This window comes from Schistocerca cancellata, chromosome 5, assembly GCF_023864275.1.
Source record: "Schistocerca cancellata isolate TAMUIC-IGC-003103 chromosome 5, iqSchCanc2.1, whole genome shotgun sequence".
NCBI lineage: Eukaryota > Metazoa > Arthropoda > Insecta > Orthoptera > Acrididae > Schistocerca > Schistocerca cancellata.
The window spans coordinates 566,935,853-566,953,033 of NC_064630.1; positions in this window are offsets into that span (position 1 = coordinate 566,935,853).

Sequence of the window (17,181 nt, forward strand, 5' to 3'; positions counted from 1 at the left end):
TTTGTGTCTTTTCTAAGCATAAAGTTTAAAATATAACCGCTCATTCGTTTTTTCATAAATTAAATAAATTCTAGAGTTTCATACACCTTTAAGTATGGTATGTATGCTGTGCAAAATTCATCGAAGAATCTCTCTAACTTTGAAGAAAACTGTACCTATAGCAACAAATGCAGCCATAAGTAAGTGAAAAAATGATGAAACTTCACATGTAAAAAAATTATTTTGTTATGCTTTCGAACTTCCACTGAAATGAGTGTGAATCCTGAATCCTTCCTGGTGATGCTGACAAAGTTTTATGACATTATTTGTAAAAGTATAGACACTGGAAATCAAAATGTCCTGTGGTGCCTCTCTTGCTCCAAGTCGGCCCGTTTGACGTCGTACCCCCCCCCCCCCCCCCCCGCCCCCCTAACAACCCGGCATCGGCAACTATGACTGAAACGAGCACTGGACGCTGGCGCAGTGGCAGAGTGTTGCATGGTCTAATGAATCACGGCGATACCATCTTCATCATCCCAACGGGAGGGCAAGAATCCGCCGTTTTCCATGGAAACAGCTTATTCTACCTGTACCAACGGGTTGCTTGTGCTCACACAGTGGCCACGCTCCATGCTGTAAAGTCTTGAAGTTTGCTCCTGGGTGCAACAAATTTTGAGAAGGCTACCGATTTTTGGCTGTGCACAGGCTGACTTCATCATCCACTTCTCCTCGCTCCTTGGCTCCAGAGGTGCTCGCGTCAATCACATATGCAGGCACATGCCCTATGGTGCTTCAGCACCACGATAAATGTAAATGTCGTGTGACTAGGGCCTTCTGTCGGGTAGACCGTTCGCCGGGTGCAAGTCTTTCGATTTGACGCCACTTCGGCGACATACGCATTGTTGGGGATGAAATGATGATGATTAGGACAACACAGCACCCGGTCCCGGAGCGGAGAAAATCTCCAACCCAGCAAGGAATCGAACCAGGGCACTTAGCATTGACATTCTGTCGCGCTGACAACTCAACTACCTGGGACAGGCAGCACTACAACAAGTCACCCCGCTTAACTCCAACAACGGGCGAAACAAACTTGCCGCTCGTCTTGTCACGAACTCGATATTATAACTGCTTTCCATGACTAGTTGGCTAGATGTTCCATATACCATTTGATTGATTCTTTTATCGAAATTATGAGGAAAGAGCCAATTCACAGGATATGTATACGCGATTATTGTTAGCATTAATTAATACATTTTTCAGTCCTACTCATTCTACTACACATAGTAACTGTTGTTGCTGCACGTCGAACTCCTTTCTGACAGACAGCTTTAATAATGGCTGTTGTTGTTGTTGTTGTTGTTGTGGTCTTCAGTACTGAGACTGGTTTGATGCAGCTCTCCATGCAATTCTATCCTGTACAAGCTTCTTCATCTCCCAGTACTTACTGCAACCTACATGCTTCTGAATCTGCTTACTGTATTCATCTCTTGGTCTCCCTCTCCGATTTTTACCCTCCAAGCTGCCCTCCAATGCTAAATTTGTGATCCCTTGATGTCTCAGAACATGTTCTACCAACCGGTCCCTTCTTCTTGTCAAGTTGTGCCACAAACTCATCTTCTCCCCAATTCTATTCAATACCTCCTCATTACTTATGTGATCTACCCATTTAATCTTCAGCATGGATAATGGAAACAAAAGAAAAGTTCATGGGTAGAATTAAAATTCATGGTGTAAGTCTATCAATGATACGCTTCGCTGGTGGCCTTGTTATCCTCAGCGAAAGTGAAGGAGAATTACAACATTTCCTAAATGGAATGAACAGTCTGCTAAGTACAGAATATGGACTGAGAGTAAATCGGAGAAAGACGAGAGTAATGACAAGAAGCAGAAATGAGAACAACGAGCAACTTAACATCAGGATTGATGGTCACAAAGTAGATGAAGTTAAGGAATTCTGCTACCTAGGCAGTAAAATAACTAATGACGGACGGAGCAAGGTGGACATCAAAAGCAGATTAGTACTGCCAAAAAGGGCATTCATGGCCAAGAGAAATCTACTACTATCAAAAATAGGCCATTATTTGAGGAAGAAATTTCTGAGACTGTACGTCTGGAGTGCAGCATTGTATGGTAGTGAAACGGGGACTGTGGGAAGAACGGAACAGAAGAGAATCCAAGCATTTGAGATGTGGTGTTACAGACGAATGTTGAAAATTAGGTGGACTGCTAAGGTAAGGAATGAGGAGGTTCTGCGCAGAATCTGGAAGGAAAGCAGTATGTGGAAAATACTGTCAAAGAGAAGGGACAGTATGATAGGACATCTATTAAAACATCAGGGAATGATTTCCATGGTAATAGAGGAGCTGTAGAGGGCAAATACTCTAGAGGAAGACAGAGATTGGAATACATGCAACAAATAATTGAGGACGTAGGTTTCAAGTGCTCCTCCGAGATGAAGGGATTGGCACAGGAGAGGTATTGTTGGCGGGCCGCATCAAACCAGGCAGAAGACTGATGAAATAAAAAAAAGACATTTTTCTCCTTCTGTGTTGTAGATATCACTACTCTTCCCAAACTGTGATGGGTTATTTATGAGAAATTTCTTGGCGAATATACGCATTGTAGTGCTGCAATTAAAATGCCCATCTCCGTGAAGAGACTCCTATATGATGATGTGGGTGAACAACGTATATTTGTGTATGTACTCACAAGGAGTAATTCTAATAAATTGTAGTTAAATTAGGTCAATACTTTTAATTCTGTATTTACCCCCTTCTAATAAGATAGATCTTGTATGCGTTTTTATGAAAACCAACAACTGGAACTCATTTATAAGGTCGATTCAATTGATACCTTTCAATTGATTGCGCGACAGATTCACATCTTTATCTGGGTTCACAGTGAGTCATTCGACTCTCGGTCGGCCCAAGCAGTGCAGATTATTACAGCAGCCAAAAGGTTTGATAGCTCTGTTGGTATCTTACAACTTAAAACCTCAAACAATAACGTAAAAATTTAATGAAATAAGCTTTCATTCCGCCGGCCGTAGTGGCCGAGAGGTTCTAGGCGCTACAATCTGGAACCGCGCGACCGCTACGGTCGCAGGTTCAAATCCTGCCTCGGGCCTGGATGTGTGTGATGTCCTTAGGTTAGTTAGGTTTAAGTAGTTCTAAGTTGTAGGGGACTGATGACATCAGAAGTTAAGTCCCATAGTGCTCAGAGCCATTTGAACCATTTTTGAAGCTTTCACTCCATAATAATAATGAAAAGCATAAGAGAGCGCAAATGAATATACAATCAGAAAATCCTAACTTAGTATAAATATATATCATCTAACACAACTAGTTCACCTCGCTGAGATTAACTTTCCAAAGGAGCCCTCAGTATAACCTATAACAACGCATAATAGTCAAATAGGTAACACGAGGACACCACACTAGGAGCAACACCTTAATCAAACACGGACACACAACACAGACAATACGGATGACATACGCCATCTGTACAGACAACGACCAGCTGTGCATTAATTGTCAAGGCACATAGAAAGGCAACTTGAATCATTAAAAGCTTATCGCTAAAATGCAATTCTTGAGGTAGTTGACTGCTTTACACTATTCAGGCTCCACACGGCTCCCTCCATCTTGTTTCATCAAAATACAATACACTTATACAAGGAACTGCTCTTCAAAGAGGCCTCGCTGTGTGTGATCATTTCAAAACCCTGACGATGCACAAATGCTATGACAGAATCCGAAGCCAGCACAACAAAATGGCGCAAGCCACTCTTCTACACAGCCTTAATCAAAACCTTTCTTCCGAAAACGCTTCCTGGCTTTCTATTCTCCTGTGGACGTATATGGAGGCAGCGCAGCGTCTGGCGCTGCAGCCAAACGATGCCTCACGTCAACAGCACGCTCAGCTACTATTGTCTGCCCGCAACCCCAGTGCTTCGCTGCCTCCACGCTATATGCTCCGACTCAGGCGGCACTTTTGAGCTTCCTCCGGCATGTGTTTACTTTCGCTGGAGGGATCCACCAGCCAACTTGCTCCACCGCGCTTTCTGCCATGACCAGACGAGACACTACAGTCTCTGTGGGCTGCTGGCGACCTCACGTCTGTTCCGGCACTGAATCAAATCGAAACTCTCCCCCGCCACCTACACCCCCCCCCCTCTCCCAGCGGTTTGAAAGACAAATGTGCCGCAATACGTGGATGAGAGGGCCCAATCATACACTCTTGGAAATGGAAAAAAGAACACATTGACACCGGTGTGTCAGACCCACCATACTTGCTCCGGACACTGCGAGAGGGCTGTACAAGCAATGATCACACGCACGGCACAGCGGACACACCAGGAACCGCGGTGTTGGCCGTCGAATGGCGCTAGCTGCGCAGCATTTGTGCACCGCCGCCGTCAGTGTCAGCCAGTTTGCCGTGGCATACGGAGCTCCATCGCAGTCTTTAACACTGGTAGCATGCCGCGACAGCGTGGACGTGAACCGTATGTACAGTTGACGGACTTTGAGCGAGGGCGTATAGTGGGCATGCGGGAGGCCGGGTGGACGTACCGCCGAATTGCTCAACACGTGGGGCGTGAGGTCTCCATAGTACATCGATGTTGTCGCCAGTGGTCGGCGGAAGGTGCACGTGCCCGTCGACCTGGGACCGGACCGCAGCGACGCACGGATGCACGCCAAGACCGTAGGATCCTACGCAGTGCCGTAGGGGACCAAACCGCCACTTCCCAGCAAAATAGGGACACTGTTGCTCCTGGGGTATCGGCGAGGACCATTCGCAACCGTCTCCATGAAGCTGGGCTACGGTCCCGCACACCGTTAGGCCGTCTTCCGCTCACGCCCCAACATCGCGCAGCCCGCCTCCAGTGGTGTCGCGACAGGCGTGAATGGAGGGACGAATGGAGACGTGTCGTCTTCAGCGATGAGAGTCGCTTCTGCCTTGGTGCCAATGATGGTCGTATGCGTGTTTGGCGCCGTGCAGGTGAGCGCCACAATCAGGACTGCATACGACCGAGGCACACAGGGCCAACACCCGGCATCATGGTGTGGGGAGCGATCTCCTACACTGGCCGTACACCACTGGTGATCGTCGAGGGGACACTGAATAGTGCACGGTACATCCAAACCGTCATCGAACCCATCGTTCTACCATTCCTAGACCGGCAAGGGAACTTGCTGTTCCAACAGGACAGTGCACGTCCGCATGTATCCCGTGCCACCCAACGTGCTCTGGAAAGTGTAAGTCAACTACCCTGGCCAGCAAGATCTCCGGATCTGTCCCCCCATTGAGCATGTTTGGGACTGGATGAAGCGTCGTCTCACGCGGTCTGCACGTCCAGCACGAACGCTGGTCCAACTGAGGCGCAAGGTGGAAATGGCATGGTAAGCCGTTCCACAGGACTACATCCAGCATCTCTACGATCGTCTCCATGGGAGAATAGCAGCCTGCATTGCTGCGAAAGGTGGATATACACTGTACTAGTGCCGACATTGTGCATGCTCTGTTGCCTGTGTCTATGTGCCTGTGGTTCTGTCAGTGTGATCATGTGATGTATCTGACCCCAGGAATGTGTCAATAAAGTTTCCCCTTCCTGGGACAATGAATTCACGGTGTTCTTATTTCAATATCCAGGAGTGTAGTTAAGATCAACGCCTCTAAAACATCGCGTAGGTGTCTATGGCACAACTCTTTGGGTTGCACTACGTGTCTCTAGTCCACGATTGTCCGCTTTCAGTGTTGTTTGGCATGTGTGCAGCTCACTGTAGCACCGTGAGCAGTGGCGTGTGTGTGTGTGTGTGTGTGTTTGAAGTTTACGGGCGCTAAACAGCGTAGTCATCAGCGCCCTAACGCATAAAAACAGGAACACATGCAGTGAAGGGATTAAGACAAACAGCGAACAAGGAGAACAGCTAAAACACACAGACCTAACGCAGTGCCAAATCCACACACACAGAGGCAAAACGAGAGGAGAAGAGACACACTAAAAAGGAAAGGAAACACAAGGAAAAGAGAACAGAAACCGAAGGGAAACAAGGAGGTAATCGTGACTGGATGACCTCTTACCTAAAACCTGGGTGAGCCAGTCACCCAGCAGCACATTAAAACCCTCTCCCTAAAATCCGAGGCAACAAATTGGACAGGACACAAAACCGTAAGACCTTAACTACAGTCGTTGCGTCATCTTGTAAAATAGAGGGCAAATCCCGTGGCAAGGAAACCACCGCCCTCTGATCAGAGAATAAAAGACAGTCAAGTAAAATGTGGCGGACAGTAATCTGGACGCCACAAGAACTGCAGATTGGGGGGTCCTCCCGCCGGAGTAAAAAACCATGCGTTAAGGGACTGTGCCCGATGCGGAGGCGAGTGAGGAGAACCTCATCCCGCCTGCATGACTGGTAGGACGTACGCCACGGCCGCGTGGTAGCCTTGACCAGACGCAGCTTATTGTCACCGACTGCCAGCCACTCCTCTTCCCACTGACGCATAACACGAAAACGCAGGAGGGAGGTAAGTGAGCAGTGGCCTTTATCGAGCAACTCCAATACATATGTCCGTTGCATGTGGTTTTCTTCGTAATGTTCGCCTGAACACACTTGAGGCGGACATGCATCCGATGGCAGCAGTAATTCCTGTGGAGCTTTTATGGCGCAACAACAAGTGATAGGGTTGGAATAACCGGTGAGTGATCTTAATTTTAAAACTTTTATTTAAGAATACGGCAGAGATTTTATATCACACTCTCCCTGAAAAAGACCTATAGGAGTAAAGAGTTAAAATCTAACAACAGCTGCCTGAATAGCAACAAATATTCAGTAATGAACAAATTCCATCACCGTTAAGGCAAAATGCAGAAGTTTTTGCTACAAATTAAATTCCAAAACCAGGTAACAGGACCCAGAATAACTAATGACAATTTAAGAACAAGTAACATAATAAAACTACACTGGGGAATCCCACGGAATTACATCAGTTTAGAAACACATACCGGATTCAAAAATCAGTTGACTCCACACGTTCCGTACCACCACATACAATATTACTATGATACCGAGAACATACATATGAAAATTTTCTCTGATTAATCATGCCCATAGTCTCTGGCGAATAACACAGTGACAAGGAATCTGAAATATTGCCGGTCGGAGTGGCCGTGCGGTTCTAGACGCTACAGTCTGGAACCGAGCGACCGCTACGGTCGCAGGTTCGAATCGTGCCTCGGGCATGGATGTGTGTGATGTCCTTAGATTAGCTAGGTTTAATTAGTTCTAAGTTCTAGGCGACTGATGACCTCAGAAGTTAAGTCGCACAGTGCTCAGAGCCATTTGAACCATTATTTTCTGAAGTATTGAAAGGCGTAAGAAGTTTCGTTAGAACTCAAATTTGCCAGAAGCTAAGAAATCCTTTCCAGGTTACTACCCAAAATAGTTTTAGGCATTGTACTGAAAACCGGCGTTGTGGGAAACAACATTAACAAGAATATGGCGAGGTTCACAGCTCTCTCTTTGTAAGATGAGGTACAGCGGTAACTCAACACTATATGAAAGACACCAAAAGATGCCGAGGGCTTGCTTCACTTAGACGTGGTGACATCACCTGCGAGTTCTTCTTCTTTGTCTCCTCCAGTACTGAGATATTTCAATAAAAAATTTCTAAGTTAGTCACAAATGAAGATACTGTGAATACCAAGAAATTTTGCAAGGCGGGAAAGAGAAAGCTCCAGTGACGATCAATAAAAGTTTGTCTCTTTAGTCAAAATGCTGTAAAATCCTGAGTGATTATAAGCAAACATGCATTTATGAAATAATTCATCGTGGGACTGTGAGCCATTTAGGTGCTTGACAATGCCATTGTTAGACGACAGATGACCGATGAGTATGGCAAAAATCTTACGTGAAAATGTTCGCGAGAATAAGGAAGCGATGGCCAAATATATCTCAGGGTAGTTCTGTTTTGCAATAAGGAGCCGGCCGGGGTGGCTGAGCGGTTCTAGGCGCTACAGTCTGGAACCGCGCGACCGCTACCGTCTCAGGTTCGAATCCCGCCGCGGGCATGGATGCGTGTGATGTCCTTAGGTTAGTTAGGTTTAAGTAGTTCTAAGTTCTAGGGGACTGATGACCTCAGCAGTTAAGTCGCATAGTGCTCAGAGCCATTTGAACCATTTTGTAATAAGGAATAAAGAACGAAGGAACTCGTAAAGAGTCCGGTATTTATACCACCGAACCATCCTCCCACAGTCTTTTCGATGTGGCCACAGTAAAAACAAATACTATGTGAAACTGAATTCATACACAGGAAACTGGGAATGTGGAAGTGTTTTGAATGAAGTACAATCTATATTAAGACTAAAACATAATCTATTTCAACCTAGTAATAGGAAACTGCCACCTACATGTTCACAGTTCGAGATTTGAAAAGAAAATGGCGCAAAAGTGAGGAAGGAAAAAGTGAAGACAACTAGTTTCCGTTGATAGTATGACTTCAGGTTATTTGTAGAGGTGTGTCTTGGTAATTAGTCTCTGGGCACGAAACAATAAAATTATTACTCTTATTTCACAATTCAGGTAATTTCATAAGAGAGAGAAAGAAAAAATGTAATGTATCGAAATAAATCTACAGTCTCGTATAAAGATTTCTTTTGCATATTCGAGTGCTTGATACGTATATTTCACGTACACAAACATACACTCCTGGAAATGGAAAAAAGAACACATTGACACCGGTGTGTCAGACCCACCATACTTGCTCCGGACACTGCGAGAGGGCTGTACAAGCAATGATCACACGCACGGCACAGCGGACACACCAGGAACCGCGGTGTTGGCCGTCGAATGGCGCTAGCTGCGCAGCATTTGTGCACCGCCGCCGTCAGTGTCAGCCAGTTTGCCGTGGCATACGGAGCTCCATCGCAGTCTTTAACACTGGTAGCATGCCGCGACAGCGTGGACGTGAACCGTATGTGCAGTTGACGGACTTTGAGCGAGGGCGTATAGTGGGCATGCGGGAGGCCGGGTGGACGTACCGCCGAATTGCTCAACACGTGGGGCGTGAGGTCTCCACAGTACATCGATGTTGTCGCCAGTGGTAGGCGGAAGGTGCACGTGCCCGTCGACCTGGGACCGGACCGCAGCGACGCACGGATGCACGCCAAGACCGTAGGATCCTACGCAGTGCCGTAGGGTACCGCACCGCCACTTCCCAGCAAATTAGGGACACTGTTGCTCCTGGGGTATCGGCGAGGACCATTCGCAACCGTCTCCATGAAGCTGGGCTACGGTCCCGCACACCGTTAGGCCGTCTTCCGCTCACGCCCCAACATCGTGCAGCCCGCCTCCAGTGGTGTCGCGACAGGCGTGAATGGAGGGACGAATGGAGACGTGTCGTCTTCAGCGATGAGAGTCGCTTCTGCCTTGGTGCCAATGATGGTCGTATGCGTGTTTGGCGCCGTGCAGGTGAGCGCCACAATCAGGACTGCATACGACCGAGGCACACAGGGCCAACACCCGGCATCATGGTGTGGGGAGCGATCTCCTACACTGGCCGTACACCACTGGTGATCGTCGAGGGGACACTGAATAGTGCACGGTACATCCAAACCGTCATCGAACCCATCGTTCTACCATTCCTAGACCGGCAAGGGAACTTGCTGTTCCAACAGGACAATGCACGTCCGCATGTATCCCGTGCCACCAAACGTGCTCTAGAAGGTGTAAGTCAACTACCCTGGCCAGCAAGATCTCCGATTCTGTCCCCCATTGAGCATGTTTGGGACTGGATGAAGCGTCGTCTCACGCGGTCTGCACGTCCAGCACGAACGCTGGTCCAACTGAGGCGCCAGGTGGAAATGGCATGGCAAGCCGTTCCACAGGACTACATCCAGCATCTCTACGATCGTCTCCATGGGAGAATAGCAGCCTGCATTGCTGCGAAAGGTGGATATACACTGTACTAGTGCCGACATTGTGCATGCTCTGTTGCCTGTGTCTATATGCCTGTGGTTCTGTCAATGTGATCATGTGATGTATCTGACCCCAGGAATGTGTCAATAAAGTTTCCCCTTCCTGGGACAATGAATTCACGGTGTTCTTATTTCAATTTCCAGGAGTGTATAATGCTTTACCTGGTAAAAGGTACGATAAAATAACTTGGTGATTCACGAAGTACTATTGCACCATTGTCCAAGATGATTACAATACAAGTACTCACAACAAGTGTTAATCTATTACTAAAGTGCTTAACAGCCACCAGTAACGTAGAGTCAACCTTGTGCCGGCCTGTGTGGCCGAGCGGTTCCAGGCACTACAGTCTGGAACCGCGCTGCTGCTACGGCCGCAGGTTCGAATCCTGCCTCGGGCATGGATGTGTGTGATATCCTTAGATTAGTTAAGTTTAAGTAGTTCTAAGTTCTAGGGGACTGATGACCTAAGAAGTTAAGTCCCACAGTGCTCAGAGCCATTTGAACCAGGGGCTCACAAATGAAGCTGTCTACCGCTTCTTATGAGCGCGATATCGGTCGTGTAAGGGAGGGAGTTGACAGTGTGCACCGGGGATGAGGAAAGGGCCATTTGACAACACTCTCACACAACTCAAGACACTGCCCCAGTGCTTTCCAGAAACCGCCAGGAACACACTGCTCTATAGCAACAAGCACCAGGTGTGCGGTACGTCTACATGTTCGGACAGCACACTCTTCTTAGAGGCCGACGAGTAAGTCACGGGTACCCAAACGTCCGGTCAAATCCGTCCTCTTCGGAGGCTCGATGGTACTCCAGGGTTCCCTCTCATATTACTCGCTCGCTCGGTCGTACTCCCAGTTGTGCCCGATGTGTCCAGCTGGTGTCGCACGTCGTCTCGCTCCAGTGCTGGTGTCACTGCACCCTCGCTGATAGAAACGCTGCCAGAGCCACAACACTGTTCCCGCGGCTTTTCAAACTGCCGCAACTGAGTGACGTCTTGTGAAGGCACAGTTTTGAAGTGCTTGTCATGACAATCGTCACCAGTACATGTCAGTTAAGGTATTTTTATAAACACAGATCTTACGCAGTGTGACATGGTCGTGCATGGTGCACCACTCCTTGTAGACACGCTGGGACAGTCCACGTTGAAACACTAGCAAGTGGGGTAGCCGTCAGTTCGAAACATCTGTCATATTACCGGGTGGTTATAATAAAGGCTCCCTATTTAACACTTTGGTGTTGTTGTTGTTGTGGTCTTCAGTCCAGAGACAGGTTTGATGCAGCTCTCCATGCTGCTCTATCCTATGCAAGTTTTTTCGTCTCCAAGTAACTACTACAAACTACATCCTTCTGAATCTGCTTAGTGTATTCATCTCTTGGCCTCCCTCTACGATTTTTACCCTCCACGCTGCCCTCCAGTACTAAATTGGTGATCCCTTGATGCCTCAGAACATGTCCTAACAACCGATCCCTTCTTCTAGTCAATCTGTACCACAAATTCCTCTTCTTCCCAGTTGTATTCAGTACCTCCTCATTATTTACGTAATTTACCCATCTAATCTTCAGCATTCTTCTGTAGCACTACATTTCGAAAGCTTTTATTCTCTTGTCTAAACTATTTATCGTCCATATTTCACTACCATACATATCTACACTCCATACAAATACTTTCAGGAAAGACTTCCTGACACTTAAATCTATACTCGATGTTGACAAATTTCTCATCTTCAGAAACACTTTCCTTTCCATTGCCAGTCTACATTTTATATCTTCTCTACTTCGACCATCATCAGTTATTAGCAAAACTCATCTGCTAGTTCAAGGGTTTCATTTCCTAATCTAATTCCCTCAGCATCGCCAGATTTAATTTGGCTACATTCCATTATCCTCGTTTTGCTTTTGTTGATTTTCAGCTTATATCCTCCTTTCAAGACACTGTCCTTTCCGTTCAACTGCTCTTCCAAGTCCTTTGCTGTCTCTGACAGAATTACAATGTCCTCAGCAAACTTCAACGTTTTTATTTCTTCTCCCTGGATTTTAATTCCTACTCGAAATTTTTCTTTGGTTTCCTTTACTGCTTATTCAATGTACAGATTGAATAACATCGGGGATAGGCTACAACCCTGTCTCACTCCCTTCCTAACCATTGCTTCCCTTTCATGGGCCTCGATTCTTATAACTGCCATCTGGTTTCTGTACAAATTGTAAATACCCTTTTGTTCCCTGTATTTGACCCTGCCACCTTCAGAATTTGAGAGAGAGTACTCCAGTCAACATTCTCAAAAGCTTTCTCTAAGTCTACAAACGCTAGAAACGTAGGTTTGCCTTTCCTGATTCTGTCTTCTAAGATAAGTCGTAGGGTCAGTATTGCCTCACGTGTTCCAATATTTCTACGGGATCCATAGCGACCTTCCCTGAGGTCGGCTGCTAGCAGTTTTTCCGTTCTTCTGTAAAGAGCTGGTTTTAGTATTTTGGAGGAGAACTAATTACCGTACGAGTGCCAAACTTGGTTGCATTAATGTCTAGAGTATGGGTTGCACGATTTCCATGCGTCGCAGCGCCATCGTCCAGTTTCAACTATAGCCACCAGATGCTGTAATCACCGTTACTGATTCATAGTCTCACACTCCTGACCAGTCTCGGTGCACTTGTTGACGTGTCAAGATGAGCTCGGACAAAATGAGCAGGGCATTATTGGTGAAGCTCTATTATGAAAACAACAGCAATGCTGTAGCTGCACTTCGAGAATATCGCCGGCTGAAAGGATTACGAAAGGGTCCTCTCTCCCCACCTGCTGTGCGGAGCCTGATGAAAAAGTTCGAGAACTGGAGAACTGGGCGTCGCCCAGGAAGAGGCCGACGACTGGCTGCACCACAGGTGGTTGATGAAATCGCTGTCGCCATGGGAGACAACGCTGCTCGCAATTCCCTATCTTCAGGCAGTGCGCTAGCTCTGTCACGACAGTTGAACATCCCATAGTCCACAGTACCGAAGGTGCTTCGGACCCTTCTCAGATGGTATCCGTACAAGATCCACATCGTAGAGCAGCTTGCACCGGGACGGACATACCAAGCTCATTTTTCTCTTATGGTTGAGGTGAACGCACAGAATTGCCGAGTGTGAGATTCTTCACCTCCAGTCACTCTGCGTGAAGTTCCTCTGTATGGTCAACGTTGCACCTTATGGTATGGCTTCATCATTGGGCGATTCTCTTTTGGACAGGTTGGCGCTCAAGGATCAAAGGGTGCAGTGTGACTGGCCAGCGTTACTGCGATAAGCATCGCCAGCATGTCATACCAGTCCTACAGGAGAGAGAAGCACTGAACTCAACAGTTTTCTTGCAAGATGGGGCCCCATCGCACATCGCTCGTGAAGTTCACGTGCTTCTCTCCTTACATTGGGAAGCGATCGAATTGTCAGCTGATCGTTTCCAAATGCTTGGCCGGTACGATCACCTGATCTCACTCCCTGAGATTTGTCGTTCGGGGCTATCTGAAGGACACGGTTTACCTGGGGAACGTTATCACATGTGCTGATCTGAAGCACAGCGTTTCAAGAGAGGTTACCAGCATACCTATGGAAATGCTCTGCAGAATGCAAACCTGCGCTTTCAGACTCTTCTGAGCACTGATGGGCTCTATATTGAGCCCATTTTGTAGCAGTAATGGTACCGATATGTAATGGCATGATGTACCATAGCAGCACATTAAAAGTGTTTCAGTTGGATTGATTCTTCATTATGTCTCTTCTCCATGTCGTTGAAATTAATGGTGCCACATTTGGTACTTTTACAGTAATTCGTTTCCGTGTTATAACGTGTTAAATAGGGAAAGTTTAATTATAACCACCCGGTATTTGTCACTATGTGAGTTGCAAGTCACTAGCGTGGCTCAAAGACTATCTAAGCGCTTTGACTCTTAGGCAACTCACATTTCTGCTTGTACAGTGAAATACATATCTACGCTGCACGTGCCTGCCGGAAAGTCAGGTGACTATGCGATTGCTTTCTGAGTTCACACGGCGCATGTGGATGTGGAACGAAGCACGTTCACTCTGACGCTGGACTCTTACGTCTGATCTTACCTTGGTTCTTCGCGTGGTCGGCGCCTGCAGCTGCTAACTTGCTTCACCTGTTGAGTTTAGACGTTAGCGTCTTGTGTATTATTGAGACTGACATTTTTAAGGTGCAATATTCAGTATTTCTAGTGACAGCGCTGGCAATGCATTGTCGTAATTAAGTATTACAACATTTTTTTCAACCTTGCAGCTATGTTTTCATAATACGCGAGACGTTGTCCAACGCACCAGGATCAATATCGCCTTTTCATTAGGTCATATGGGATGTAGATTGTGCTTCACGTTTCTCTCCCACTCATTTAATAGTGTGCGTGAATCTGAGAATACATGAGTCTCTTTTGTGTTTTTAGGAATGCGCGGTGCCGCGCAGAGTGGTCGTGCGGTTTGAGGCGTCATGTCACGGACTGGGCTGCCTCTCCCACCGGATGTTCGAGTCCTCCCTCGGGCATGGGTGTGTTTGTTGTTCTTAGCATAAGTTAGTTTAAGTAGTGTGCTAGTCTAGGGATCGATGACCTCAGCAGTTTGGTCCCTTAGGAATACGCGGTACTGTAGATCCGTGTCGTCCCTTTGAGAATATATGTTTCTGTTGCTCGTGAACTTCCACGTTCACTTATTGAATAACAACGGAAATTAATCTTAAGTCTATTCTTTATTACTTTTCCTTCCACAATTATCTCTAAACTTTACGACTTTTATGCTCATATGCTTGTTTATCCTTTGTCCACGTTCGTAGCTGACGCGACCACATCTCATTGAAAACAATCTGCATTCTGCGAAATTACACTCTCTAGTCACAGTAATGTGACCATCTGTCAGAAGCCTGAATAACCACATTTTGCAGCGCCGTCCACTGCGACATGTGCAGGGCGAGAGTGAGTGAGGTACAGGAAGTTACCGACAGGGGTTTGGTGTCATGGCGACAGCAGTGCATTGGCCGCCTGCGCTAGGTTTCTCTGTTGAGGATCTATGGTGCGAACAGCCAGTTCGAGGTGGTGCCACAGATTGTCCATTGGGCTTCAAAAATGGTTCAAATGGCTCCGAGCACTATGCGACTTAACATCTTAGTTCATCAGTCCCCTAGAACTCAGAACTACTTAAACCTAACTAACCTAAAGATATCACACACATCCATGCCTGAGGCTTGATTCGAACCTGCGACTGTAGCGGTCAGGCGGTTCCAGACGTAAGCGCCTAGAGATTGGGCTTCAATTCGTGAAGTATGGTAGCCAGGAGAATACGGTAAACTCATGCATATGCGCTCCGAACCACGCACGTACTCAGCGAACAGTGTGACACGTTGCATTGTCTCGCCAGTAGATGTCATCGTGTCGAGGAAGAACAAATCACATGTAGGGCTGGAACCCACAAGGATAGATGCATGCTTGTGATGATCCATTGTGCTTTCCAGAATGACGAGATCATCCGTGGAGTGTCACGGAAACAGTACCCAGACCATAATGCTCACTCCTCCGGCCTGGATGTTTCAGAGTATAGTTGCAGGCTTCTTGCTTTCAGGCGTTTCACGTTGTGCACCCCAACGGCCATTTGTCCGACTGAGGATAAAACGTGATTCATCTGAAAAGGTCACTCCTCTGTTATGCCAGTCCTGCCTGGATATCTGCTCTCCCCAAATTCTATAAGTCCCTCCAGATACTTGAGCGTCATGCACTCCACCTCGCCTTCTGTATACGCCTCCCATCCCCCACGCGGATCCTCTATGATCTCATTCCTTTCCGCCATCTGCTTCTCTTCCTCGAACATATCCGCATCCTCTACACCTCCCGCCGCCTTGCACCCCCTCACCCCCTGGTTGCTCCTCTCCTCTCTCATCCCCGCCCCCTGCCACGTCTTCACTGTTGTATCCCCCCTACCCTCCATCTCTACACCCTACATCTCCTTTCCCAAGGTGGCTTCCATCAACTCCCCCTCCCGGATGGTGCCCTCTCTCTCTCCATTTATCCCTCCTATCAACTCTGATCCTCAACCCCCCCTCCTTTCCTCCGTCCTTTCCCTGGGCTCCCTCTTCCTCCCCCCTTCCATTCTGTGTTTTCTCCCCGCCTACCCTCTCCCTATCTCCTTTCTCCCCCCCCCCCAGAGTCCTTTTGTACTCCCCTCGTCTGCCTTCCCCACTCCCTGGCACGTCTGCTCAGCACCCCCCACCCCTATTATGGATCCTCATCTTCCATTGGCTCCTTTCCCCCCCTCCCCCTTCACTTTTCCTCTCCTTCCCCCTTTTTTTCCCGTCATCTGACCAGTTTCCCCCCACCTGCTCTCGGGTGTGGTATGTCATATTTGTGCCAACTTTTTAGTGCAGTGTTTAGGTGAATGTTCAGTGTTGTGCGTCTTTCCACAGTGTTGCGAACAGAAATCATGCTGCCGCTGGGTGTGCATTTTATATCTCTTGCGAACAGAACCAGGACTGTCGCCGTGTTTTTTTAATTGTCTGTCTATTATTTTTCTGCTTCCTGTGTATTTTATTAGCATCATCACCCTGTGTTTTATGTTTTAAGCTCCAGAATTTTCTGCCATTTTACCTTTAAGTCACCGATTTCATCGCCATCTGTTATTATTTTTTTCTTATCTTCATCTTTTTAAACCAAATTCTGTCGGCTGAAGAGCGGCGTAATAAGCTGCTGCCAGCCCGCCCCCTTCAGGGGGAATCGAAACTCAATAAAAAGAAAAAAAAAGAAAGGTCACCTGTCTCTACTCAGTGGGCTTCCAGGTGCATGAACCAGGCGCCTGCTGCGGGGGCCCGTATGCAACACTGTTAGCTGAGCTGTCTTTGTGGAGACACTGTTAGCAGTCCCTTGGTTGTCACACGTCTTTTCGCCTGCACACATCTTCGCAGCCGTCGTTCACCCCCGTCGTCTATGAGGCGTAGTGCACGAATATTTCTCAGCGCTGCACAGTATACAACGGCGGAAACAGAGCAGTTTACAAACCTATCTTTTTCGGAAATGCTTTTATCCTTTGCTCAAAAGGAAATATTGATGCCTTTTTTGACGTCAGACAAATCAAACCGTTGTCTGAATTAAGACAACGATTGCATTACGAAATAAATCTCGGGTGAACAGCCTGGTATGAGTGTACAAAGGGCATAATATTTCGCCATTCGACCTTGTTTCAATCATCAGGTGTGCTGATGTAC